At 39.6% G+C, this 26,993-nt stretch overlaps 1 protein-coding gene across 4 annotated transcripts in view; it reads left to right on the top strand.

The window, feature by feature from the left end:
• The first annotated feature begins 22,236 nt into the window (after positions 1-22,236).
• Positions 22,237-26,993, top strand: part of CMKLR2 (chemerin chemokine-like receptor 2) — a 51,461-nt gene continuing 46,704 nt past the window's right edge. For all 4 annotated transcript variants that reach the window (XM_055121755.1, XM_055121753.1, XM_055121754.1 and 1 more), the window contains exon 1: positions 22,237-22,547. The gene's annotated coding sequence lies outside the window, so the exon portion shown is untranslated. The remainder of the gene's footprint in view (positions 22,548-26,993) is intronic.

The following is a 26,993-nucleotide window of genomic DNA, read 5'->3' as shown; positions in this document are numbered from 1 at the left end:
TTTTTTTTTTTTTTTTGCTTTTTGGGTCACACCCAGGGCAATGCACAGGGGTTACTCCTGGCTCTGCACTCAGGAATTACCCCTGGCCATGCTCAGGGGACCATATGGGATGCTGGGATTTGAACCTGGGTCGGCCGCGTGCAAGGCAAACGCCCTACCCGCTGTGCTATCTCTCCAGCCCCCCAAGCATAATTTTAAAATGAAAATTATTCAATTCCTAGACTTCCTTTCTGTTGCTGTTGTAGCAATGACTGGAGTCCCACATATCGTTGGTTAGGATGCTTACACACTCGGTTGTGGGCTGGAACATTTAGCTCCTATGCTCACAAGGGCAATGTACTTTTTATTTCAGTGCTTGAAACCTGCTCCTGGAAAGCAAACTCTTAGCTCTGCTGCTCACACACATTCTGGTAGTTATACTTGTTCACTCTGGTTCTCACGTAGTGCTCACGGGGGTGGCACATCTGGAAGCAGTGCTTGCACACCTTTAGTTGTGGTGCTAACACACACCTGGCTGTTCATAGGCAGTTCATAGGCTGTTCAACATGTTCCAGTGTCAGGTAGTGCCACGCAGCAGAGCTGCTGGGACCATACCCACTTTGTGTGGGTGGCACTGGGAGCAAACTTGTGGTCTCATGCTTGTAATGCTGGCACTTCTGATCCGTGCAAGCATGAAACCATCCCCTGGACCCATGATTTTTTTTTATGTTTTCCAAATTAAATTTGTTTAAAAAGAGAATTAAACTCTCAGGTATAGATAGTGAGCTATACAAGGGACAAGGTTTTTTGCTAACAGCACAAGGGCCTCTGGCCAATAAGTGAAGTTTGGTAGTCATTCTTGCTATTGAGAGAGAGAGAGACAGAGAGAGAGAGACAGAGAGAGACAGAGACAGAGAGACATAGAGTTCATCTATAGACTGAAATTTACATGTGCCAAACAAAATTAGTGTACTTTGCAATAACTCTTTTCTTCAGTTTTAGAGTTCAAATACAATTTTTGGAGAGAGGAACCCACCTCCTTTTCCCCTGCCCCCGGTGCTCAGGGATTATTCCTGGCTCTGTGTTCAGGAGTGACCCTTAGTGGTGTGCATATTCAGTGCCAGGAATTTGAACCAGGATGAGCTGCATGCAAGACAAGTGACTTAACCCCTGGACTAGCTCTCCCTTAAATATAATTCTAAACACCAAGTGGTGGCCTGGGACAAAGAAGTTGAATGGCCTTAAGTTCCAATTCTCTATCTTTACCGTGATTGTGTGATGTTGTGTTTTTAAGGCTGTTATTTAAATGTTAGCATCACAGGAACTGTGCTCATGGTTGGATCCATTACTGAGATTTATTCAGCTAAATCCCTGAGAAAGAAAGAGATTTAGAAAGCAAAAGTGAGTCCACAACATGGCACCAGGGTGCCTCTGTAGTTAAGAATTTTGTCAATTAACATCTATGCAAAAGTTTATTGTCTATTAAGGAGTAAGTGACAAAAATCAAATTAAGAATAAGTAATTCACTTTCATGTAAAATGTATAACTATTACAAATAAATTTCATAAATGTATAATTAAGACTCACAGTAATAATACCAATTTTTCAGGACCACTTAGGGAAGAATTATTTTTCATCGTGGCTCTTGTTTAGAATTGCTGGTACATGGCGATCACAAAAAGCAGCAGGACTTTAATTGATTTTATTATTGTGTTTAAATTCTCCACAGTGTATTCCCTTATTGCCAGCTCCTGGATCAATGATTCCCAGTTGCACCTCCTATGGTGCCCCACTGTTTCATAGTTAAGCTGGTTAAAATTGCTCTTGTCGATATCGTCAGATTTTATAATGCATTCAGGGAATCAAGAGGCCTCCTCCCCCCTTCTCAAACAATCAAATCTAAAATGCCTTATGTACTAAAAAAAATGATGGCCCAATAATGTGCTGTTCTGTGTGCTCAATTTTCCTAAATGAAAGCACTCAAGAGTTAAAAAAATACATATAAACAGACATAAGGATCAAAAGTACAAATTCCTGAAGGCCCAGACAAAAATGAGCAGGTGGGCCAAAAGCATGTTCAACACAACCTCCTCCTGCAGGGTGTTTGCATGGATACAGGCCCATTATCACCCCCAAATGGCATTCTTTTCTCATGAGGAGTAGACCCTCCAAATGGCTACGTAAGATCACCTGATTATCAAACGTGGAAAATTAATTCAGATTCTAGAAAACACTCTGGGGGCCAACAAAACACATTTGCAGTTACCACCCCCCCACCCCAGACAGCCAATTTCCTAGTGAAGAAATCAAAAGTAGTGATTAAACTATTACAGAGGTCCAGGAAATATGTTTGATTCACTCATCTTGTTCCTTGCCCGAAATATGACATTTTAGAAAAATTCGACTACACTTACATCATCTCCATAATCTGCAATTTCACAAGAAAAGTAGCATAATTAGAGTGGAGAGCTGAGGCTAGTCTAAACTCCCAGAGCAATCGTTTCTCTTTGAATAGTGCCAAGGATGGCAGCCATATGCCTACTCACTAGTAAAACAGCAAACTTATTTAACCACTGGCAAACCTCAGTTGTTGTTTTTTTTTTTTTAGCGCAATTAATTAAAAGATCAGTTTACCTCCCTTGGTTATTAAAAAGAGGAAATACTTCTTCCTAAGCTCAGGAGAGCAGCTACCAGTTTCCCCAGAGAAAGGATTACACCACAAAGATTCTAGCACAGAGTTCCACACCTTTGCCCACACATATGCTCTACAGAATGCAGCACAAACACCTTTGCAGAGGTGAGCACCTGCTTTGGCCCCAGCAGCTTCTGGTCCTGTGTGGTGTGGGGAAGGATCTCTAGGTTTCACATACATCCTTGGGCATAGATCTCATTTGGCATTTTTTACTGAACAGACATAACTGTCTTGATTGAACACAGAAACTGTACTCACGAAATGACTAACATTCACAGGATGACTGAACTTATGTCAAGCCAGACTCACTGAGAAAAATGTTTATAATCTTAACGTTGTTTTGTAATGTCAAATATATAGAATGTGAAGTATTCCACATAAGTCACAAGAAGCATGTGAAAGAAAATAAAATGTTTCAAAAGTAACAGGGAATAGAAATTCTATAGCAATAGGAAGAGGATATGTAATAGATTGTAGTACACTCAAACTATTGGTTTAACCACATCAAACAATCAAGATGTATGTAGATAAATGAATGCGGATTAAATATCGCTAAGTTACTTGAAAGAGAAAATGTATTAATTTATGAAAACATTCCTACTCCTCATCATGTTCCATAAATATACAGGACTAAAACCTATAGAGCATCCATTCTGGATGGATAGAATTTTATTACCTAAAGAAAGTATTCATCGACGGACAGCTAACACATATACACTCCATGCTTTACAAGCATCACTCAGACCATGTGAGATAATGATAACTAACCTAAATTACATAGTTTATAAAATTTGATATTTTATTTATTTTGGTTTTTTATTGGGGGAGCCAGACCCAGCAGTCAGCTTACAGTGGATGTCCTTGTCTTGTGCCTAATCTGAGGGGGAAGATGTTCAGCTTTTCATCATTAAGTAGGATATTGGCAGTGGTTTTGTGGTAAATGGCCTTTACTACTCTGAGGTATGTTTCTTCTATTCCTATTTTGGGCAGGGTTTTTTTAAAATCATGAATGGGTGTTGGATCTTATCAAAAGCTTTCTCTGCATCAATTGACATGACCATATGACTTTTGTCTTCTTGTTGATATGCTATATAATTGATTTGCATATATCATCCTTGCATACCTGGGATGAACCCCATTTGATTGTGATGTTAAATTCGTTTGATGTATTGCTGGATTTAGTTCATTAGGATTTTGTTAAGGATCTTTGCATGGATGCTCAAAAGGAATATTGGTCTATAATTTTTTTTTAAGTTGTGTCTCTGCCCATTGTAGGTATCAAAGTGACATTGGCTTCATAGAAGGAATCGGGAGGATTCCTGTTTCCTGTATATTTTGGAAGAATTTGGAGAATATGGGGACTTAAGTCTTTAAAGTTTTAGTAGAACTCACTACCGAATCCATATGGATCTGGGCATTAATTCTTGGGGAGATTCTTAATTACTATTTTAATTTCTTTACTTGAGATATTTCTATTCAGGTTTTCTGTTCCCTCTTGGCTCAATCTTGAGAGTTTATATGATTCTAAGAATTTATCCATTTCTTTTGGGTTCTCAAGCTTGGTGGCAAAAACTTATTTGTAATAATCTCACGATTTTTTTGTATTTCTGAGGTGTCTATTATGATTTCTTCCTGTCATCTCTGGTCCTATTTAATTTGATGTTTTTCTCTTCTTTTCTGAATGAGTCTAGTTAAGGATTTGTTGATCTTGTTCTCCTTTTGAAAGAACCAGCTCCTGATTTCATTGACCTTTTACAAAAGGTCAGTGTTTTTTGTTGTTGTTGTTGCTTGAAATTTCTTATCAGGTTTTCATGCCTCCTGAGATGTAAACCCTTGACTGCAATTCCAGAAATCCTCATGAAAAATATTTCTATAAACAGGAAATGGATTGTCTTGTACAGACATAACTGTCTTGATTTGGACACAAAAATAAACTCAAAAAATATCTAACATTCACAAAACCTTACATTCAGGTATTTTAAGACAGATTCACTGAGAAAAACATGTTACTACCTAAGCATTTTTTTGAAAACAATACAGTAGAAAACATGTCTGAACCTCAGTTGTTTGCTGATTAAAAAATAAAAATGGGTGATAGAGTGAAAAAACATAAACTGAGGATGACATAGCAAAAAGAGCAGAGAGTCAAGACAAGAAGACATAACAAACTAAGGTTATAGAGCAAAAAAGAACAGATGGTTGATGAAAAAAGAGATGTAAACAACCTAGGTGAGAAATATAAAAATGGACCTCAGAGAGACCGTTTTGCTAAGCTCAGAGCAACCTCTAGTACAGCTTCTGACTGCCAGCCACCTCCTCACTCCAAAACCTCATAGCTTGTTCCCCCCAAAATGCGGATACTGTGCTTGATTCTTCAGAAGACTTTCCATCTGCTACTAATAACACAGAAGCCTCTATCAGATGCTTAATTTTCATCTGGAAAATAATAGTTACTAGAAAAGACTTCAGCCTTTTACTGCTCTGAGCTGATTTTGATTTTACTTACAATGCAGTGCTGATTCTGTGTGTGCTACCACATAAGAACCTGCCTTTTGCTTAAATACAGCATTGAGAGTTTATTAACTATTTTACCACCTCCTTTGATAAAGAGACTGTATTCTATTTAAGCAGCTGCAAACTTGTGCTCTATCCCTGGGAAGCAGGGACAAGGACTCTAGGTTCAGTAGAAATGTTTCTCGTTAGAAATGTTTCGATAGGGGCCAGATAGATAGTTAAAAGGTTAAGGTACTTACTGAGAATTTGGCTGCAGTTTTAATCCTGGTTCAAATCCCAGCACCACATATGGTCTCTCCAGTATATCAATCAAGAAATATTTAAAAAGAGAAGTTTTATTCAAATTAGAATTAATAAAATAAACTGTTCTCCATATTCCTGCAGGGAGTAAGAGCTCTCGATGCTTTTTTTCCTTTTATTTCCCTAACTTTAAGTGCTGTGATTTATGAAACTGTTCATAAGCCAGTTTTCAGGTATTCCTTGTTCCAACCCCAACCCCACCACCAGTGCCCTGTGTGGTTAAGTTGCTCCTGGGTGTAAACTCCCAGGCAACTGTGTCTCTGACTATAAATTTCTTTTACTACCTAGGAAAGGTTTCTCAAGGTTCTCCTCACACTATCCAATCTAATAAATGCTCAAGAACGTATTGCAGCCTTGCCTATCTGGCAGAAACAAGCTTAAGAAGGGCACTGTCACAAGGAGACAAGCCTCTCCCTGTATAAGAGAGAAAATATGGAAAACAATGAAGTCTTCCCTTTTCATAAATAGCTTTTATCATATGATATCCAGTGTATTATAATGCTGTCCAAAGTGGTTATGTCTTGGGATTACCTTCTGCTTGCAAATAATACAAAATTAGAAAAGATTATTGATAAAAATCAATATCAGATTGTGATCTCTGAAATAATTATATGGAAAATTTCTATTACCAGATTATTAGGATGCCTGGGCCAAGTGTGATATTTTAACATCACACAAGAAAGAAAAATAATAATTATATCCTTGATCTGATTAATAGACGAGAGACCAAGTTACTAACCCGTCTTTCCTTGTGGAACCTGGGTGGAGAAAGTGAATGTTCCTAATAAAATTGAACAACTAACTCCACTAGAGCTTTATTAGATTAACACAAAGCTTCTTTTTTTAAAAAATTTTTGTGGTTGTTACTGTTGTTTGTACCACACAGGTCCATGCTCAGGACACCATAAAGTGCTGGGAACTGAATCCAGGTCTCATGCATTCAGAGCACGCACTCAGGCTAATTAACTGTCTCTCCATCTCAGCTCCCCTTTTAAAATATCATTCCTTATGACATGTATATTGATTTAGGAAACTCAAACAGTTCCAAACAAAATAAACACAAACAGAAGAATACCAAGTATATTGTAATAAAAATAGTTAGAACAAAAAAGAGAGATAGACTCATAAAGGCAGAAAAATAGAAGAAAAGATAGATATATAAAGGAATGTCCATAGAGCTTATATCAGAGTTCTCAAAAGAAATTCTATAAGTAAGGAGAGAATGGTAATGATATAGCCAAAGTCTTGAATGAAAAGCACCTCTAAGAATCTTCTAACCTGCAAGGTTATGTGAGGAAATAAGAAAAAATAATTTACAAAAACAACAGCCAAAGGTATTCATGGCTTCTAAGTCAGCTCTGTAAGAAATACTAATTAGTCTTCTATAAATGGCAAGTTATGCTACTTAAAAGCAGAAAGATACATTTTTTAAAAAAGCATAAAATGGGGGAAAGAAGGAGAGCAATGAAAGGTACAACTAGACTGAACTTAAGACTTACCTGCTTTAATCTAAAACAGAAACTAAAATTAGGACTTTGGGTGTACACTATATGGTTTTCTTAAAGTAAAACTACTTTGGTTTGGGACCAGAGCAATAGTAGAGAGAATAGGACAATTGCCTTGTCCCCAGCATCCCATGTTGTCACCTACTTACACTAGGAGTGATTTTTGAGTGGAGACCCAGGAGTAAGCTCTAAGTACCAATGGATGTGACCCAAAAAACCAAAAGAAAATCACCGTATCACTGTCATCCTGTTGCTCATCGATTTGCTCAGGCAGGCACCAGTAACGTCTCCATTGTGAGACTTGTTGTTACTGCTTTTGGCATATTGAATATGCCGTAGGTAGCTTGCCAGGCTCTGTTGTGAGGGTGAGATACTCTCGGTAGCTTGCTGGGCTCTCCGAGAAGGACGGAGAAATCACACCCGGTCGGCTGTGGGCAAGGCAAACACCCTACCCGCTGTGCTTTGTGTGTGTGTGTGTGTGTGTGTGTGTGTGTGTGTGTGTGTGTGTGTGTGTACCACTCAATATGGTATTTTTTTAACTGTATGTTTGTTTAGCATTCTATTTTAAAGCATATAAATTAGGAAACTGATGTCAGAAAACTTTCTAGATATCAAAAATACTCACATAGATATTAATATCTGAATGATGTACATCAAATTATTAAGGAATATTATGTCTTTTGAAGTTTAAGGATTTTTTCATTATTTACTTGTATATTCTCCGGTTTGTTTTACAGAAAACTTTTATTATTTTTGCAATTTGGGGTAACATACCTATTGAAAACATTTTTTAAATAGACAAAGTAAAAATTCTTAAGTGATCCAAGGTTTTGAAAATCATCCATTATAAAATTATTTGTCCTATAATAAATTAAAAAGAATTCCTGTGAGGAATTATAAAGCTATATTATAAAAAGAAAATAATAATAATAATAATAATAAATACTTTGAATAAATTAACAAGAAAAGGTAAACAAAAGCAGATTGCAATGTAAATAGTATTTAAGTGCATGTCATGAAAAAAATGGAAAGCCAAAGAAATAAAGTTAAACTGCAAAAACACCCAAATTCTCATAGAAAAATGGCAATAAATTACCTTATGTCAATAATTTACCAAAAGGTGATGGACTTAATTCCCCAAAGGGCAGAGTGACTGCACAAATTGAGAAAGAAAATCTAAGCTTCTGAAGCTTATAGGAGATGAGCTTTAACTCTCAGAACAAATAGCTGGCCAGTAATCATACAGGTAAATGGTACCCTAATGCACTGTAGCACTATCATCCCATTGTTCATCAATTTGCTCAAGCGGGTACCGGTAATTTCTCCATTGTGAGACTTACTGTTACTGTTTTTTGGCATATTGAATATACCACAGGTAGCTTGCCAGACACTGCCTTGCAGTCGGGATACTCTCGGTAGCTTGCCGGGGTCTTCGAGAGGGACGGAGGAATTGAACCCGGGTTGGCCTCGTAAAAGGCAAACACCCTACCCGCTGTGCTATAGTTCCAGCCCTAGGTACCCTAACAACAGTATCTAATAAAGACATCCATCTGGGGCTGGAGCGATAGCACAGCGGGTAGGGCGTTTGCCTTGCATGTGGCTGACCCAGGTTCAATTCCCAGCATCCCATATGGTCCCCTGAGCACCGCCAGGGGTAATTCCTGAGTGCAGAGCCAGGAGTGACCCCTGTGCATCGCCAGGTGTGACTCAAAAACCAAAAAAAAAAAAAATCCATCTTTGTTTCAGCCAAACTATAGTTCAAACTAAAGAAGGTAATGATATTGACGAACATTTTGCGCATACTAAGATTTAATGAAGGTTAGAAAGCAGGAGTCACCCAATATTTTGCCCCCCAGGTCAGGACCCCTGTGAAAGGAAAGGTTGCTTAACTTGACTCTGCCCCAACCCTCAATCTGAACAGTATATTGGAGCCCTATTTGTAAGGAAGCACTAGTGAGGAGTCTCCTGCCATTTTGTCTCCCAGTCAACTAGCCACACAACAGCACACAAGTAATACCTCCTAACAGTACAAATCACAATGGGATAGCAACATAGATTCCCACTACACTTAGCAAGGACAGTAGTCCAGAAGACTCAACCAATAATAACCAAGTATGTAACCTCTCTGATAAGGAGTTTAGAGAGATAATTTTGAGGAAGTTGAAAAAACTCAAAGAAACAATCGAATTGGCAGGCAATAAAACACAAAAGGATGTGACAAGAAATGAGAAACCTGCCACTAGGAGAGACAGAACTTAAGAGTTTGGTAGGTGAAATGAAAAATTCACTGGAAGTTCTCAGCAACAAAGTATCTGTAGCTGAGGACAAAATTAGTGAACTCCAAAACAAGATGCAGAAAATGAGAAAAAAAACCCTCAAAATAAATGTACAGCAGACAAGAGAACTCTGGGATAAATTCAAGAAAACAGCATAAGAATTCCAGAGGTCTCAGAGACCCAGGAAGGCAATTCAAATGAAGAAGCTTTAGTCAAAGAAATCATTACTGAGAAGTTTGATTACTGGAAAAGCAGAGTTGAAAAGATCAGGCACCCAGATTCAAGAGGCCCAAACGGTTTTAGGTTTTAGCTAAAAGAGACCAAAATAAAAAGACTCCAAGATACAACCTAATCCGAATCATAGATATAGAATACTGAAAGCAGCAAGAACAATGAAGAAAATTACATACATACAAAGGAGTATCCTTAAGATTTACAGCTCTCCAAAGCATTATACAGATACAACAAAGTCCCTATAAGGATACCCATGATATTTTTCAAAGAAATAGACAAAAAAACTCCTGAAATTCATACAGAACAATAACCCCCACAAATAGCTAAAGAAATCCTCGGGAAAAAGAAGATGGGTGACATCACCTTCCCCAACTTCAAACTGTACTACAAATCAGTAGTAATTTAAATAGCACTTAAACAGTAATTTAAACAGACCCACAGACCAATGGAATAGAGTTGAATATTCTAACACAGAATCTCAAGTATATGATCACTTAATCTTTGATAAAGGAGCAAGAAATGTGAAGTGGAGCAAGAAATGTGAAGTGGAGCAAGGGAAGTCTCTTCAACCATGGTGCTGGGAAAACTAGACAGTTACATGCAAAAAAAAAAAAAAAGAACTCAGACTTCTGTCTAATGCCACACACAAAAGTGAGATCAAAATGAATTTAAGACCTCAATATCAGACATAAATCCATAAGATACATGGAGAAAAATGTAGGCAGAAACCTCCATGATATTGAAGCGAAAGGCATGTTTAAAGATGAAACATCACTGACCAAGCAAGTGGAAACAAAGATAAACAAATGGGACAACATTAAACCAAGAAGTTTCTGCACCTGAAAAGAAACAGTGACAAAAATACAAAGAGAGCTCACAGAATGGGAAAATGTATTTATCCAATACCCATCAGATAAGAAGTTAATATTCAGGATCTATAAGACATTGGTAAAACTTTATGAGAAAAAATCTTGCAATACTATCAAAAATTGGGGAGAAGAAATGAACAGAAACTTCCTCGAAAAAAGAAACACAAATGGCCAAAAGGCACATGAAAAAATGCTCTATATCACTAACCAACCAATAGGGAGATACAAATCAAAACAACAATGAGATATCATCTTACACCACAGAAACTGGCACATGTCAAAAAGAACAAGAATAACCAGTGCTGGCATGGATGCGGGGAGAAAGGGACTCTCATTCATTGTTGTGGGAATGCCAACTTGTCCAGCCTCTTTGGAAAACAATATGGAAATTTCTTAAAAAAAACTAGAAATTGAGCTTCCATATGACCCAGAAATACCATTTCTGGGAATATGTCCTCCATAAAAGCACAGTAGAGATGACATCTGCACTTGTATGTATATTGAAGCACTGTTCATAATAGCCAGAATTTGGAAACAACCCGAGTACCTGAGAACAGACAACTGGTTAAAGAAACTTTGGTTCATCTGCACAATGGAATACTATGTAGCTGTTAGGAGAGATAAAGTCATGAAATTTGCTTATAGGTGGATGGACATAGAGAGTATCATGTTAAGTGAAATGAGCCAGAAAGAGAGGGACAGACATAGAATAATCACTCTCATATGCTGGATTTAAACGTAGTAGGGAGATAACTGGTGCCCAGTAGGAAAAAAAAAAAACTGAAGAGCAGGAGAACTTGTCCTTAGGAGGAATTTTGCCACCAAGGGAGCTGGCAGTGGGATAGATAAGGTGGAATAGTTCAGGTAAGGGATCACTGTGACAATAATAGAGGGAAATGGTGACTCTGGACTAGGCCTAAGTGCTAAAAAAAAAGGCAAAGTGACATGCATAATACCTTATCAGTAACAACAGTATGGTAAGCCACAGTGCCTAAAATGGAAAAAAGGAAAATGAAAAACAAAAAACAATAAAGAAAATAATGGGGCTGGAGTGATAGCACATTGGGTAGGGCGTTTGCCTTGCACTCGGCCAACCCGGGTTCAATTCCCAGCATCCCATATGGTCCCCTGAGCGCCACCAGGGGTGGTTCCTGAGTGCAGGGCCAGGAGTGACCCCTGTGTATCATCGGGTGTGACCCAAAAAGCAAAAAAATAAAAATAAAAATAAAAAATAAATAATGCCTGTCATAAGGTCAGAATGCAGGCAGGAAAGAAACTAGGGACATTTGTGAAGGGAAGGGGACACTGGTGAAGGAATTGGTATTGGAACATTGTATACTTGAAATTTAATGATGAAAAACTTTGTAATTCACAGTGATTCAATAAAATTTTTTAGTAGAATTAATGGGCAAGTACTGAACTATCTCAACATATATGCACCAAATGAATGGGCAGCAGTTCTAAAAGCAACTGCCGACATACCAGAGGAGATACATCAACAGTAATTCAGTAGAATATCTCAGGGGCTGGAGTGATAGCACAGCGGGTTGGGCGTTTGCCTTGCATGCAGTCAACCCGGGTTCGATTCCCAGCATCCCATATGGTTCCCCAGAACTGCCAGGAGTAATTCCTGAGTGTAGAGCCAGGAGTAACCCCTGTGCATCACTGGGTGTGACCCAAAAAGCAAAAAAAAAGAAAAAAAGAATATCTCAAAGCCTCCCTCTTTTTGCTGCTGTTGTTTTGATGCCACACCTGGTGGTTTTCAGGGTTTACTTCTGGCTCAGAGTTTGGGAGCACTCCTGGCAGGCCGGGGGTACGATATGGGCTGCCGGGGATTGAACACAAGTTAGACCTGTGCAAGGTCAGTGCCCTACCACAGTACTATTACTCAGATCCAAGACCCCATTCTCAAGGGCCGGAGCAATAATATAGAGGGTAAGGGACTTGCCTTGAATGTTCCCAACTCATATTGATCCCTAGCACCCCATATGATCCCCCAAGCTCCACCAGGAGAGATCCATGAGCTCAGAACCAGAGTAATGCCTGAGCACCAACCAGTCTGGCCCCATTCTCAATCTATTTTCTCTGTCTTAGAGATTCACCCATGTATCTACCTGAGATGTATATATACTTCCTCCTTCTCTTCCTCCCATGCCCTCCAACCCCCACCACACTCTCATCTCCTCTCCCACAACCCTGTTTCTGACTCTTAAAAAAAAAAAAGTTGAGAACAAAATTGTATTCTTATCATTGGACAGATCAACGAGAGAGAAAATCAGTAAGAAAAAACACAGACCTCTCAGGAGCTCAGGAGGGATTGGAAAAACGGAGATTAACAGATATGCACAAGGCTTTCTACCTCAAAAAGGCTAGTACACATTCTTCTCCAGAGTACAAAAACATTCTCCAAGATAGAGTACATGCTAGGGCATAACTTGTGTCCATAAAGTCATGAACATAAAAATCACATTAAGCATCTTTTCAGATCACAATACTGTGAAGATAGAAATTAACCATAGAAAGGTATTTGAGAAAGCTCTAACATTTGGAGACTAAATAACATATTGTTGACCATTCAATGGTTCAAAGAGGGAATTAAAGAAGAAATAAAGATTGTCTTAGATATGAACAAGTATAGGATAACATTGGTTTGTCCTTTCTGCCTTTCCACATGAAGCTCAAGTTTATTGGATTACTCCCATCACAGTGCTCCCATTCCTCTGTGTTTATTTGTAACTTCTTTCTTTGTGCTGTGTTAACTTATAAATATTGTTTTTCTCTTCTTTTTTTGGAGGGGTCAACTTGTAAATATTGTTTTTCTCTTCTTTTTTTTTCGGGGGGGTCACACCTTGCGATGCACAGGGATTACTCCTGGCTCTGCACTCAGGAATTACTCCTGGCGGTGCTCAGGGGACCATATGAGATGCTGGGAATCGAACCTGGGTCGGCCACATGCAAGGCAAACGCCCTACCCGCTGTGCTATCACTACAGCCCCTGCTTTTCTCTCCTTAAGTCCTTTGCATAGTTAATTCAGAGTAATGTCCTTTTTGTATTGGCACAGGAAGACAGTAAATGCTATGCTTTTGTAACATGGGGGTTAATTGATTCTCAATGATATTTACCTCCTGGGCATCTGTTCTCTCAACTTAAGCCTCAGTTACCCTTACTTCCTAGCACCCCCAAAGTAGGATCCCGATGAGGGACTAAATGGACCCAGGGCAAGTGACCCAGGACATCAAAATGGACCTGGCCAAAGTGCCATAATGCTTAACTGTAAGTTAAGAGCTTGGTTATGGACAAATGTTGTCATAATCCAAAAAGAATAACTAGATTTGGACCCTGATAGAGTTAGGAATGATTAATCTGGCCTGAGCACTGTAGTCTGAGTCTGTGGCAAGATGCTCCCAGGAGAGTTGCCCTACAAACCTCAATGTATCTTTTACTGTGTCCATACAAAAAATAACTAATATTGAGATGTTAATTAAGATGTTAATTAAATAATCAAGTTATTGAACTAAGGAGAAGAGGAACACCCCTGGATGTGTTACCACCCTTGAGCCTGATGGGCAGTCAGGAAGGGCTGTCTTATGTTGATTTTGCTACCAGACTGGGTGTAGCATGGGTCCAGAGTGCTGGGAGTCGAGGGACCAGAAAGTTGGAGGAGTTGATAGATAGAGCAGGGAGCAAGATGGAGTGTGGAGAGATGAGCAGAAAAGACAGAAGGAGACAGGAATGAGGGGCAGTGTGAGGCTAGAATGGGGGGCTCAGAGAGATTGGAACAGGTGTATGGGGAGAATGGAATAAGCGGCAACTAATCAGTAACCAACTTGGTCCTCATTCATCCTTCGTCTGCCCATCACCAACAGCCGTCCCTATCTAGTCCATACACAGCGCCTTGAGAGCACCAAACGTGGGGGGTAAGAGAGAGCCACCCGGAGAGCCCCCAAACACACATCCTTCCATGTACATATATTTTATGTACATATATTTTAAACAAGCAAGAATGAAAATGCAAACTATTAGAATCTACAGGACATAGCAAACGCTAGACTAAGGGAAGTTCAAAGCAATACAGACTTACACGAAGCAGTTAGGAAGAGATAAAATCAATGATTTAACCTTACATCTCAAGAAATCAGAACAAGAACAAAAACTGGAACCCAAAGTAGGTAGAGAGAAGGAAATAACAAAAGTTAGAGTAAGGTCAGGGAGATAGTACAGGGGTCAGTTCTTGTTTTGCACGCAGCTGACCCAGGTCTCATCCCTGATACTCATATGGTCTCCTGAGCATAGAATCAGGAGTAATCTCTGCGTACTGCTAGGTGTGGACTCTCCTAAAACAACAAAATAAAATTAGGCACAAATAAATAATATAAAAATAAAACTATTACAATCTAGAAAACATTACAAAAGATCAATGAAACCAAGTGCTAGTTTTCCAGAAGAATAAACTAGATTGATAAACTCTTAGCCAGACTCATGAAGAAAAAAAAGAATATTAGATCAGAAATGAAAATAATACATTACAACAAATGCCTTATAAATACAAAATATCCTAAGAAGATACTACGAACAACTTTATGTCCCCAAACTCTAAAACCTAGAAGAAATAAATATGTTTTGAAATAAAAAAATACTCCCAAAACTGAATCAGGAGGAAACAAAATCTGAAATAACAAGTTATTAGTAGGGAAATTGAAACAGTAATTAAAAAAAAAAACCCAAGTGCTTAAGGACAGATGAGTAGGTTAAAGAAAGTATGGGATGAACATATAATCAAACAATACTGAGCTGTAAGAAATGGTGAAATCTTACCTTTTGCTAGAATGCAGATGAAACTATAAGGGTTATGTTAACCAAGTAATTCAGAGGGAGAAGGACAAATACTGGATGATTTCTACACATGGCACATAAAGAAACAAAACAAGGGAATGGACATAGCCAATGAAAATTTAAACTTGGACCATGACAACGAAGCCGATGTTACCAAGTGTGGTGAGGGAATCTAGTGTGTAAAGGAATGGAGCATCTAACACTAACAATATTGTCAAAAAAATTTTTTAATTAAAAATGACTCGAGGTGGGGGAATTGAGGCCTTACCCATTGTGCTCAGGGCTTGTTCTTTCTCTGTGCTCAGGGATCACTCCTAGCTGTTCATAAAAAATAATAGTTGAGAACAAAATCCCACTCTCATTATTGGATAGATCTATTGGTTCTCAGGGATCATATATGGTTCTAGGGATTAAACCCAGGTCAACTGCATTCAAGGCAAATACCTTACCCTGTACTATTTCTCTGGCTCCAGTTTATTTTTTTTTTAAATTTAAAAAACATTTTTTGTTTTGATTTTTTGCTTTTTGGGTCACACCTTGAGATGCACAGGGGTTACTCCTGGCTCTGCACTCAGGAATTACTCCTGGCGGTGCTCAGGGGACCATATGGGATGCTGGGAATCGAACCCGGGTCGGCCGCATACAAGGCAAATGCCCTACCCGCTGTGTTATTGCTCCAGACCCAAAAATTAAAAAAATTCTTATATCTTGGGATTGTTTTGAACCACACCTGGCAGTACTCAGGGCTTATTTTTGGCTCTGTGGTCAGGGTATCCTTGGCAGGACTGAGGTACTATATGTGGTGTGGGGAAAGCCAGGGTAAGCAGTATGCAAGGCAAGTGCCTTAAGCCCTATACCATCTCTCTGTAGGATAACATTGGGTTTGCCCTTTCAGCCTCGTTGCAGGGAACTTAGTTTACCTTAAAGCAATGTCCTTTCTGTATGGACACAGGAAGACAGTTAATATTATGCTTTGTAACTTGGGAACTGATTGACTCCAATAATATTTACACCTGGGCATCTGCTTTCTTGACTCAGTTGCCCTTAGTTCCTAGTACCCCAAAAGCAGGGTCCCGACAAGGGACTGAATGGACCCAGAGCAAGCTGTGAGCTACCCTGGCATTGAAATGGGCCAGGCCAAAGCACCACAACACTCAACTAAAAGTTGAGAGCATGGTCATAGACAAATGCTGTCATGATCCAAAAGTAACGATGAGACTAGGACCCTGCTGGGGTTAGGAAGACTAACCTGGCCTGAGGACTGTGGTCTGGAATATACAGTGAGGTGTCCTCTGGAAGGACCAAACTTTAAGTCTGATATATCTCTTACTGTGCTCATACAGAATGACATTGTTATAAATATTAGAAGTAGATTTACTACAACTAATTAAGTGGATTACTAGCTGAGGAAAGAAGAAAGCAACACACCCCAGATAGGATCCCACCCTTAAGCGGATCTCCTAGTAATCTGGAGTAATCTCCTTAGATGAGATTTTATCCTTGAGTTAATTTCCTGGAGGAGTGGTCTTACCCTTCTTTGTTGATTTGTTAATGTTCAACCCACGTTTGTATCACCACCCTATATGATTGCTATATAAACTAAGACTGTAAGAGTGGAGGGGGTCAGAGTCAGAAGTAGGGGTCAGAGTCAGAAGTAAGAGTCAGAGTCAGAAGTGAGAGCGAGAAAGGCTCCAGAGACTGAAGAAGAAAGGCTCCAGAAGCAGAGATCAGAAGAAGAGAGATTGGAAGAGACCAGAGGAGAGACTACAGAGACAGAGTCAGAGATAGACAGAAGAGAGCACAGCGGCACACACAGAAGTGGAGCACAAAGGAGGAGCCATCCCAATCCGGTTCATACACAGCAGTTTGAGAGCACCAAATGCGAACAGAGGGTGGGGGGGGGGAGAGAGAGAGAGAAGCCACCCCGAGAGTCCTCGAACACACATCATCACACATCACCCTTCCGCACATGCATGCTTGAATTTTTTACACTCTCTAACCCGCAAATCAAGGTTTTTGAAAAAAAATACTTTTCTAATTGTAACATTTCAAATACCAGTAGTGATGCTGTATTAGGGAGAGGAAGATAGGGTTCCCCAGAATAATATGGTAGACTCTGTTTCTTCTCCTCTGAGTAGTGTTTCCTGAGACTTTTCTTTACATCTCACACATACACTTTTTCTGAGACCCCTTGAAATCCTAAATATGGCATGTTTCAGAAAACATGCGATGATTCACCATGTAGTAATATTTCCTGAAATCCATTTATTTGGTAGAAGTTATTCCTACCTCTTCCTGTTACTCACTTAAATATGGATCTATTTTTTTGCAGTCTAATTATTAAGTTTCTTAATGGCATAATATTAAGAATCAGAATTCCTGGGGCTAAATACTAACTCTGCAATTCACAGTGAAGTTTCTCTTATCAGCTGATGAGCTGACTTACTAGTTTAACCAAGGCACCCTACTTCCTAGCTAATGATTGTTGTACACATTACATGCTTGAGGTAGCCTGTAAGTTATCTCTAGAAGATCAACATTTTAGCTTCAACCATCTTTGAATAATATATCAACTACAAGGTGTGCTTAAAATGTCAAAGTGAAGCTGGCCTGAAGAAATGAAGACATTGGTGAAGGGTTTTGGGCACTTTGGTGGGGGTACAATAACTCTACATAACAACCATAAACACTATGTAACCATTTTACTGGCTAACCTATAGTAATAGTGTTTAATTTAACATAAGAAACAAGAAAACTTTTCTGGAAGGAATGGTTGAAAATGTTGAGAATTCTCCCCTGCTTTCTTCCTTAAGGATAAGTGGGCAGAAGCAATTATCAGAAAATCGGAAATCTTCGTTTGTACTTATATCAGAAGTGTGTTTCAGAGGACCAGCTCGTGAGAAAATTCACTGATTTCTCTGGTGCTCACCAGTCTACAACCACCCATCCTAAAAATGAGTTATATTCTCTTCCCCTCAAAGAGTTTTTTTAAAGTGCTTCTTGTGATCCTTCTGGCAAGAGAACAGAAGTATGCCATCTTCCAACCTGCTGGCTTGTTGCCAATAAAGACCTTTCTTGACATGTCACCATGTCTCTTGGTTGATTGGCCCATTGGCAGAAGAACTGAACCTTTTGTGAGAACTGTGCTCACAAAATGGGGAGTTTCTCAGAAATGCTCAACAAACTATAGGGAATAGAATTAAAAGCCCAGAGATAAGCCTTAAACTACATGGCTAGTTAATTTTCAACAAAGGAGATAGGTGCATAAAATGGATTATGGAAAACCTCTTCAATAAATGGCCTTCCAACTGAGACCCAGATCCATAAATGATATTGAGGTAAAGAGAGGCAGAACTCTCTAGGAGGTTGACTTCAGAAACCTCTGCAATGATTTGATGCCATTGGTCCAGGATGCAAACACAGACACACAGACAGACACAAACACACCCACACACACATATATACACACACACACACACACACACATAAATGGGACTACATCAAATGAAAAAAATTCTGCACACTGAAGAGACTTTAACTAGGATAAAAGATATCCAAACATCCAACTGTCTGGAAGAAAATATTTGCTCGCCACACATCTGTCAAAGGGATAATATCCAAGATATATAAATAGCTCACAAAACTTAACAACAGCTTTATCAAACAGACAGGAGCAGAACATGTTCTTCATCACAAGACACACAGACAGACAACAGGCATATGAAAAAGTACTCCATCACTTATAATGGGGGAAATGCAAATCAAAACAATAATAAGATATCATCCCACAATAATGAAATATCAGCCCAAGGAGACTGGCATACATCGAAAAGCTTATATACAATCAATGCTGGTAAAGCCCTCATCCATTGGTTCAGCCTATGGAAAAGTGTATGAAAACATCTCAAAAAATTAAGAATTGAGCTTTTCTATTACCCAGTGATTCACTGCTTGGCATCTCACCGAGATTACAAAAACATTCATTTTAATAGATATTTGCACTCCTTTGTTCATTGCAGCATTATTCACAATAGCCAAGATCTGTACACAACACAGGTACCCCAAGTATGATTAAGTGGATAAAGAAGTTGTGCAATATAGAGGCTGGAGAGATAGTACAATGGTAAGATGCTTGCCTTGCACTGACCCGGGTTTGATCTCTGGCATCCCATATGCTTCCCCAAGCACTGCCAGAAATAATTCCTGAGTGCAGATCCAAGAGTACCCCTGAGTATTGCCGGTAGTGGGTCAAAAAATTTTTAAGTTATGCACTATATACACAAAGAATACTACTCAGTTATGAGAAAATATCAAATACTTCAGTTTATTGCAACTTAAATGCATCATGTTGGAGCATCATGTTGACCAAAGTGAGTCTAGGGCAAAAGGACAAAAACCAACTGACCTCACTCACATATGGAGTGTAAAGAACTATAATAAAGGAATAGACAATGGCCAATAATAGATTTTGAGAGTTTGCCTATAGAACTGAGTTTTCTAAGTGGTGGAGTGAAGAGGGGAGACTTGGAGTGGAGGAGGGGACCTGGGGATAGTAGTGGGAGAATGCATGTCCTCTGATGGTGGAACAACATTGATATTCCTGAAACATTACTATTCCCCCACACACACTTAATTTAAACACTGTGGTTTACAAAGTTGTTCATGATGCATTTGTTACAGGCATTCCGTATTTCAACACAAATCCCACCACCATTGTGACCTTCCTTTCACCATTGTTGCCATTTTCCTAATCACCCCTCAAGCCTGTACCCCATAGCAGGCCCACAGTAATTTATTTTATATTGCTTGTTACCACTAAGTGGCTAATGGAATTATTAAAAAAAATTCTTCGGTAAAAGAAAATTTGTGAAAATTGTTATATCTCACCATGGGGACATTAAGTCCTTGACTGAGGGTTTACTAAACTGTTGTTTCTAGTTGAGCCTTCCATGTTAATGAAACATTACTATATTGTAACTCACAGTCCCAAAATAAAAAGAAAGAAATGTTGAATTTTAAAAAGGGCTTTCATGTGATTAGAGTTAATTGCTAGAACTATCGGTAAATACTAATATTGCTGATGCAAAGGAATGAGAAATGGTGACTAGATCGGCATTTCCAGCAGAGAGCTGTCTGAACACCCCATTATTGAATTGGGCATTCAATAGGGTATCTGTCTGTGCTCAGATAATACTGAAAACAAATAAACTGAGATTATTAGCAGTGGTTTCTGTGTAATCAAGGGACTGGGCAAATATGGAAGAGTGTACATCCTTATGGACCAAGGAATATTGCGTTTTGAAAAAGCTTGTTGTCCCAAATGCCAGTGTTACTCTGATTCATCAACACCCTACTCACCTTAACTCTATTAGAGGTATTGCAGTCTAGATTTTCTAGGCATGGTGTTGTAGGGAGGAAAACTAATTTTCCACGAGCCCTTCATGGTCTTTTGCTGAGACCCTCTGAAAAAGAGATAAATAGGAGAAGTAACACAATTATATAGGTACAGTAATTCACAAAAAATATGACTCAAAAGCAGCCAGATTACTGAGCTTGCCCTTAATCACCCAAAGCAAAATCCGAGACTGGGACTGAGATTTCCAAAGAGGAAAGGAGAGAAGGGGAGGCTGACTTATAGCCAACAAAGGTTACCCTGATATATTGCTCAAAAGAAAACACCTTCTGGGGCTGGAGTGATAGCACAGTGGGTAAGGTGTTTGCCTTGCACACGGCCGACCCGGGTTCGATTCCCAGCATCCATATGTTCCCCCAAGCACCGCCAGGAGTAATTCCTGAGTGTATGAGCCAGGAGTAACCCCTGTGCATTACCAGGTGAGACCCCCCCAAAAAAAAGAAAAGAAAAAAAAACCTTATCCCCTATAGACCCCCCCTTTCTGATATAAATTTCCTTTATAAATGTAAATTCCCATTCCAAAGGGTTAACTTCCATTCCAGTATGGGATTATCTTTGTCTAAAGGTTTTGAAAAATAATCAGCTCAAAAGAATCCTTATGCCAAAGAGGCACATTTGGGGGGTGGCCAGTTCTGTAACTTTCAGCTTTTCCTGGCAAACAAATCCAAAATTGTTTGCTTGTCTGACCGCTCACTTAACAAGCACTGTTTGATGAGCTAGCCTATGAGTGTTTTCTCACCTAGTTGTGTTCAATTGCCAATACACACCCTAATGTTAGACTTCCCAGAAATAGTTTGGTCTGCTGGCAGAAGCTAACTACATCAAGACTCGCTTATTACCTTCAGTCTCCACATTTACCATCCGCCGAATTTCTGAACTCTGAGTCTTGTCTTCAGTGCCCAGAAGTGCCCACACCTGCCAGGGTCACAGATGAGATGAGAGATAAAAATCAAACGTTTCATGTCCTCAGAGCCTGGAGCATACTTTCTCAACCTACCCAAGTAAAGAAATAAAAAACTAAACTACACAACTAAAGCGAGGTCTTAATTCATCTGATCTCGAAAATACCCTGAAACCAACTATGAAATCTCAACTCTTAATGAGCCCTGGAGTCTGCAGGGCATTTGAAGAGCTTTCCTTTGATAGGCCAAATTTCTTTTCATTCCATTGTTGCTAATTTAATTTGACTTCATAAGCAAGTCCCCTCCTGCCCCCACCCCCAAGAAAGAAGAATAATCAGAACCTCGCCTATCTCTGATTTCTAGCCGTAGCCTGGCAGCCAATAGCCATGATTTTTATTCCAAAACCAAAACGTAGACACACACACACACACACACACACACACACACACACACACAGAGATGACTGAGCAAAGGAATTCATTTGTACAGTATGTTCGTTGCTTTCCCACTTCCCACTCTTGGAACATATGATGACTTATTCTGGAGTGTGATGGAAGCAAGGAAGAACCACATTTAAACCGCAACATCGGTCTCTCCTACTGTATCATTGCAAAAACCAGACTTGAAGAAGCCAAGTGAGGAGTCTGGAAAGAGCGTGCAGCACATAGCAGTGCCGAAAACCACCCTCCATTTCATTCCTTTCTGGAGGATCTGGGAGGTTACACCCGGCTTCACAATAGTTCCTCCTCCAAAACTTAACTGCTAAGTGCCTTCTTGTTTATTCTCTTCAGACTGACACTGTGGCAGTTGACTTGAAGAGGATTCCTGCAGATGATCTAATTACAAAGCAGTTTTTTGGACCTACTTCTAGCTAGCAAAAAAAAGAAGAGAGAGGGGGGAAAAGGACTCTCGTCGCAGCAAAACTGTAAGTGCAGATTTCTAGCTTGGGTCCTGTCAGAATCCTGGAGTTTGCGACAACCACAGACGGAATCTTCCAACCCTGAGACACAACGTTGCTGGACCGTGGGAGTGAGTACAAAGAGCTCTCAGTGATTTTTGTCCTAGCTTTCACCTTGACCATTTTAGTCCATCAATGCGGATTTTAAATAGTTGTGACCTAGAAACAGTTTGTGGCTAGTGTAAGGCAAGAAAAAAAGAGCAGGAGGAAATGGTACTTAGATGAAAATTGATTTTGCCCTTAGATTACGAGGTGGGAAGAAATTTGTCCATTGAGCTGTAATGTGGTTTGGTGGGTTATTTCTCTCCCGCCCCTTTCCTCCTTTTAAGATGAATAAGCTTGTGGTTCTTGAAAAACCCAGGTCTTTGTTGGTGGTGCTTTTTAAAATCTCATCATCAATTGCCTGTTAGAATAGTTGGTACCTGGGCTCTGCTAATGAGGGACAAATGAGTAAATGCAGGCAAGGAGCTGAAAGAAAAGGTCTAGCTACTGTATTGTTCCTTTGGTGGTCAAACAACTACAGCAGAAATTGCCTTTTGTCTGTAGCTTTTATCCTTTGCTATAAATGCAAACTAATGAAAGTTTGGAAGAAAGTCATGGAACTTTCTTCAGTAATTACTCTCTTAATTTGCCTTTTTCTCTTAAAACAAACTCATCCCAACCCAGCTCCCACAACTTGTTGCTAATTGAATCTTTTAATATGTTTCCACTTTTTTTAACTTGTTGTTAAATGAATCTTCTACTATGTTTCCATTTGTTTTACCTAACAAAAGTAATTCCTCTTATGAATAATTAATTTGTCATCCTGTTTGTATATCTTTCAGACTGTGTGAGGATTTTAAGTTTTTTTCATGGCTTAGATGTATAATTCCATCTCAGACTTAGGTCTTTCGGTTTATAAAAGAATAGCACACATTTTTTTGTTGTTGTTACTTTGTGACTTAATTGTCCTCTGTCTAAAATATTTATAACCCAACCTTCCCTTTTTAAGCCAGCAAGAGCAATCATTTTTGTGAACACTTCTTCAGTATGTTTATGCATTGGGAAACATATTTTCTTTTTTCTTTTTTTTTGCTTTTTGGGTCACATCCAGCGTTGTTCAGGGGTTATTCCTGGCTTTTGCACTCAGGAATTACTCCTGGCAGTGCTTGGGGGACCATATGGGATGCCGGGGATTGAACCCAGGTCAGCCGCGTGCAAGGCAAACGCCCTACCCTCTGTGCTATCGCTCTGGCCCCGGGGGAACATATTTTCTGTCTTTGACGTATCAGCCCCCTTTTTATATATGTTACTTATGGAACTAATTTTAAAAAGACAGAAAACTTTTATTTTATTTTTTATTGTTTTGCTTTTTTTGGTCACACCCAGCGATGCTCAGGGGTTATTCCTGGCTCTGCACTCAGGAAACACTTCTGGCAGTGCTTGGTGGACCTTACGGGATGCCGGGGATTGAGCCTGGGTCGGCCGCTTGCTCCAGCCCCCAGACAACTTTTATGCAAAAAATTTTTTTTTCTAATTTGAGAAATAAAAAAAATTAGAAGCAATCTAAATACCTAACGAGTCTGGCTAAGGAGTTGACCATTTCACTAAAATGATTTGCAAGTGTTAGAAGATCATCATTTGGAGGATTATGTAGCATGGACAGTTGCTTTTAATTGAAATTACAATTTTATTTTCATTGTGTAATAATTATTTACAAAGTAAGTGCGGTTGAAGAAAATGGATGACAGGTGAATTAATAGGAAGGGAAGGAAAAACTTTTTCTCTATACTCAATTTTATTAGAAAGGGATGCATATTAAATGGAAAAAAGACATCGCCAAGATAAAACACAAAATTTAATCATATATTTATTAACAGGCATCCAAGAATTGATAGGAAAGTGTGATTCTGGCATATGAGGGCCAGAGAGATAGAACAGGGCATAGGGCACTTGCTCTGCACACAACCAATCTAACTTGGGTCCCTAGCTTGTCATATGGTCCCTGGAGCACTTCTAGGACTGATGTCTAAGTGCAGAGTCAGAAGTAAGACCTGAGCACCTCCGAGTAGTGGCCCCCAAATTAATAATAATAATAAAATATTATATATTAGATACTAGAACATGAGGTTTATGTTCTGTCAATACAACAAAAGGATGGGAAAGAACACTTCCAGTTAGTCAAATAATGTTTGTTTTGGTGATGTATGTGTTTCCTGGATCCCACAACTAGCTTCTATGGGGGCAGGGGTGGGGCACATCTGGCAGTGCTCAGGAGGTTTGCCAGGATCAAACCTAAGGTTCCCACAAGTAAAACATACACTCTGACCCTTTCAGCCATTTCTACAGCTTTCAAATGAGTTCTTAATAAGGGGTGGAGGCAGAAAGAGCATTTGGGGGGGGGGGGAATTGCTTTCTGGAAAGATGAGCCCTAGGTCTCTGAAGGAGAATAGATGAAGATAGGATAGATCGTTTTCTTTTTGGGAATGTTTTTGGATTTTGGGTTTTTTTTTTCTTTTTGGGTCACAGCTGGCGATGCACAGGGGTTACTCCTGGCTTTTCACTCAGGAAATTACTCCTGGGAGTGCTTGGGGGACCATATGGGATGCTGCAATCGAACCTGGGTCGGCTGCATGCAAGGCAAAAGTCCTACCCACTGTACTATTGCTCCAGCCCCCTCATTTTTTCTTAAACTCTTTATTCCTAAATCATACCCAGTGGCACTAAGGGGGTAGTCATAGTTCAGTGCTCAGTGGTCATTCCCAGTGCTTTGGAGGTGAGAATACAGTACCAGAGATCAAACTCAGGTTTCCTGTGTACAATGACTTGGCTCTAGCCCTTTGAGCCATCTCTTCAGCTCTAAAAATTTCTTTAGAGGGGCTATGCCCAGCAGTTCTTGGGGCTACCAGTCCTACATCTGGCAGTCTTGGGTATTAAACCCCAAACACCACACATCCAAGGCATGTGCTCTACCAGTTGAGCTACTGCCCTGGCCCTATTCCTCCGAGCTCTGAGATTTTAGCAGTATCTCCTTACTTGTCTTTCCCAATGATTGGAGGCTCTTTCAGGGTCAGGGGAATGAAACCTATTGTTACTGTTTTTGGCATATCGAATATGCCACAGGTAGCTTGCCAGGCTCTGCCCGTGTGGGCGGGATACTCTCGGTAGCTTTCCGGGCTCTTCGAAATATATATATATATATTATTACTCTCTATGATTTGTTGCTTACTGTCTGAACTCCATCAACACATCAACATATCAAATATGGTGTGGTAATATGGCCCAGCATATTTTTTATAATTGTCTGTGTAGATGTAGAGTAGAGACCTCTCATCTCTGATAAGCATCTGTCTTTCCTGGTGCTACTGGGAGGGAGCTTGATGACCACTAGGTTTCTTTTAGTTTTTCTGGAAACTCAAATACTTTCTGGTCTCTCTTCTCGCAATATTTTTTATGCCCCAATGACAGATCCCTTCAGGTGAGCCCTTAAACTTCTCCCAACTTTCTTCTATTGTGCATTAATAATTTAGAAACTTTATAGTATTGAGAACTGGAGCAATAGCACAGTGGGTAGAGCATTTGCCTTGCATGCATTTGACCCGGGTTTGATTTCTCCATCCCTCTCGGAGAGCCTGGCAAGCTACCGAGAGTATCTCGCCTCCATGGTAAAGCTTGGCAAGCTACTCATGGCGTATTTGATATGCCAAAAACAGTAACAAGTCTTACAATGGAGACGTTACTGGTGCCTGCTTGAGCAAATCAATGAACAACGGGAGGACAGTGCTACAGTGCTACAGTATTGAAATTTTCTTCATTTCTTGGCCTGGTTTTTAAGCCAAGGGATATTGAAATTTGAAAAAGATTATTTTTTCCGAGCTCCAACGTTACTCTCATTCATTCCACCCCACTCACTTTGCCTCCAGTAGTGGTAATACAGCCTAGATTTTCTAGGCGTGGTCTTGCTAGGCAAGCATCTTGACCACTGTGCTTTTTCTCTCTCTCTGGCCACTGCCCTAACCTTTTCTTACCATACATTACTTTAGTTATTTAGTGACTTTATCATATTTATGGGGGTTTTGTTTGTTTGCCTGCTTATCATTTTTTGGACAATGTTCAGTGGCTACTCGTAGTTCTGCATTCAGGAATTATTTCTGGCGATGCTCAGGGACTATATCTGGTGATAGGAATCGAACCCGGGTTAACCATATGCAAGGCCAGCACCCTACCTGCTGTGCTACTTCTCTGGCCTCATATGCTTTCTTTTCTTTCCTTCTTCATCTTTTTAAGAAATGTTGTTCTGTTTTGTTTTGTTTGTTTGGGGGGTTCACAAGGATGAGTAATAAGGGCTAACTCCTGACTTCAGGAATCATTCCTGATAGGGCTCTGGGGTATGTATGCAGTGCAAGGGATCAAACTAGTATTGAAATTTTCTATTTAATTTTCTTCTTAGGCCTCAATTTTCACATAAACTGTAAGAAGTTAAATCCATCCAATGAGGCACACCAGGCCTAATTTACTTGTTTTCTTTGGTGAATTAA

Source organism: Sorex araneus, chromosome X (assembly GCF_027595985.1).
Source record: "Sorex araneus isolate mSorAra2 chromosome X, mSorAra2.pri, whole genome shotgun sequence".
NCBI lineage: Eukaryota > Metazoa > Chordata > Mammalia > Eulipotyphla > Soricidae > Sorex > Sorex araneus.
The sequence above is the reverse complement of the archived record's forward strand: the minus strand, read 5'-3'. Positions and strand labels throughout refer to the sequence as shown.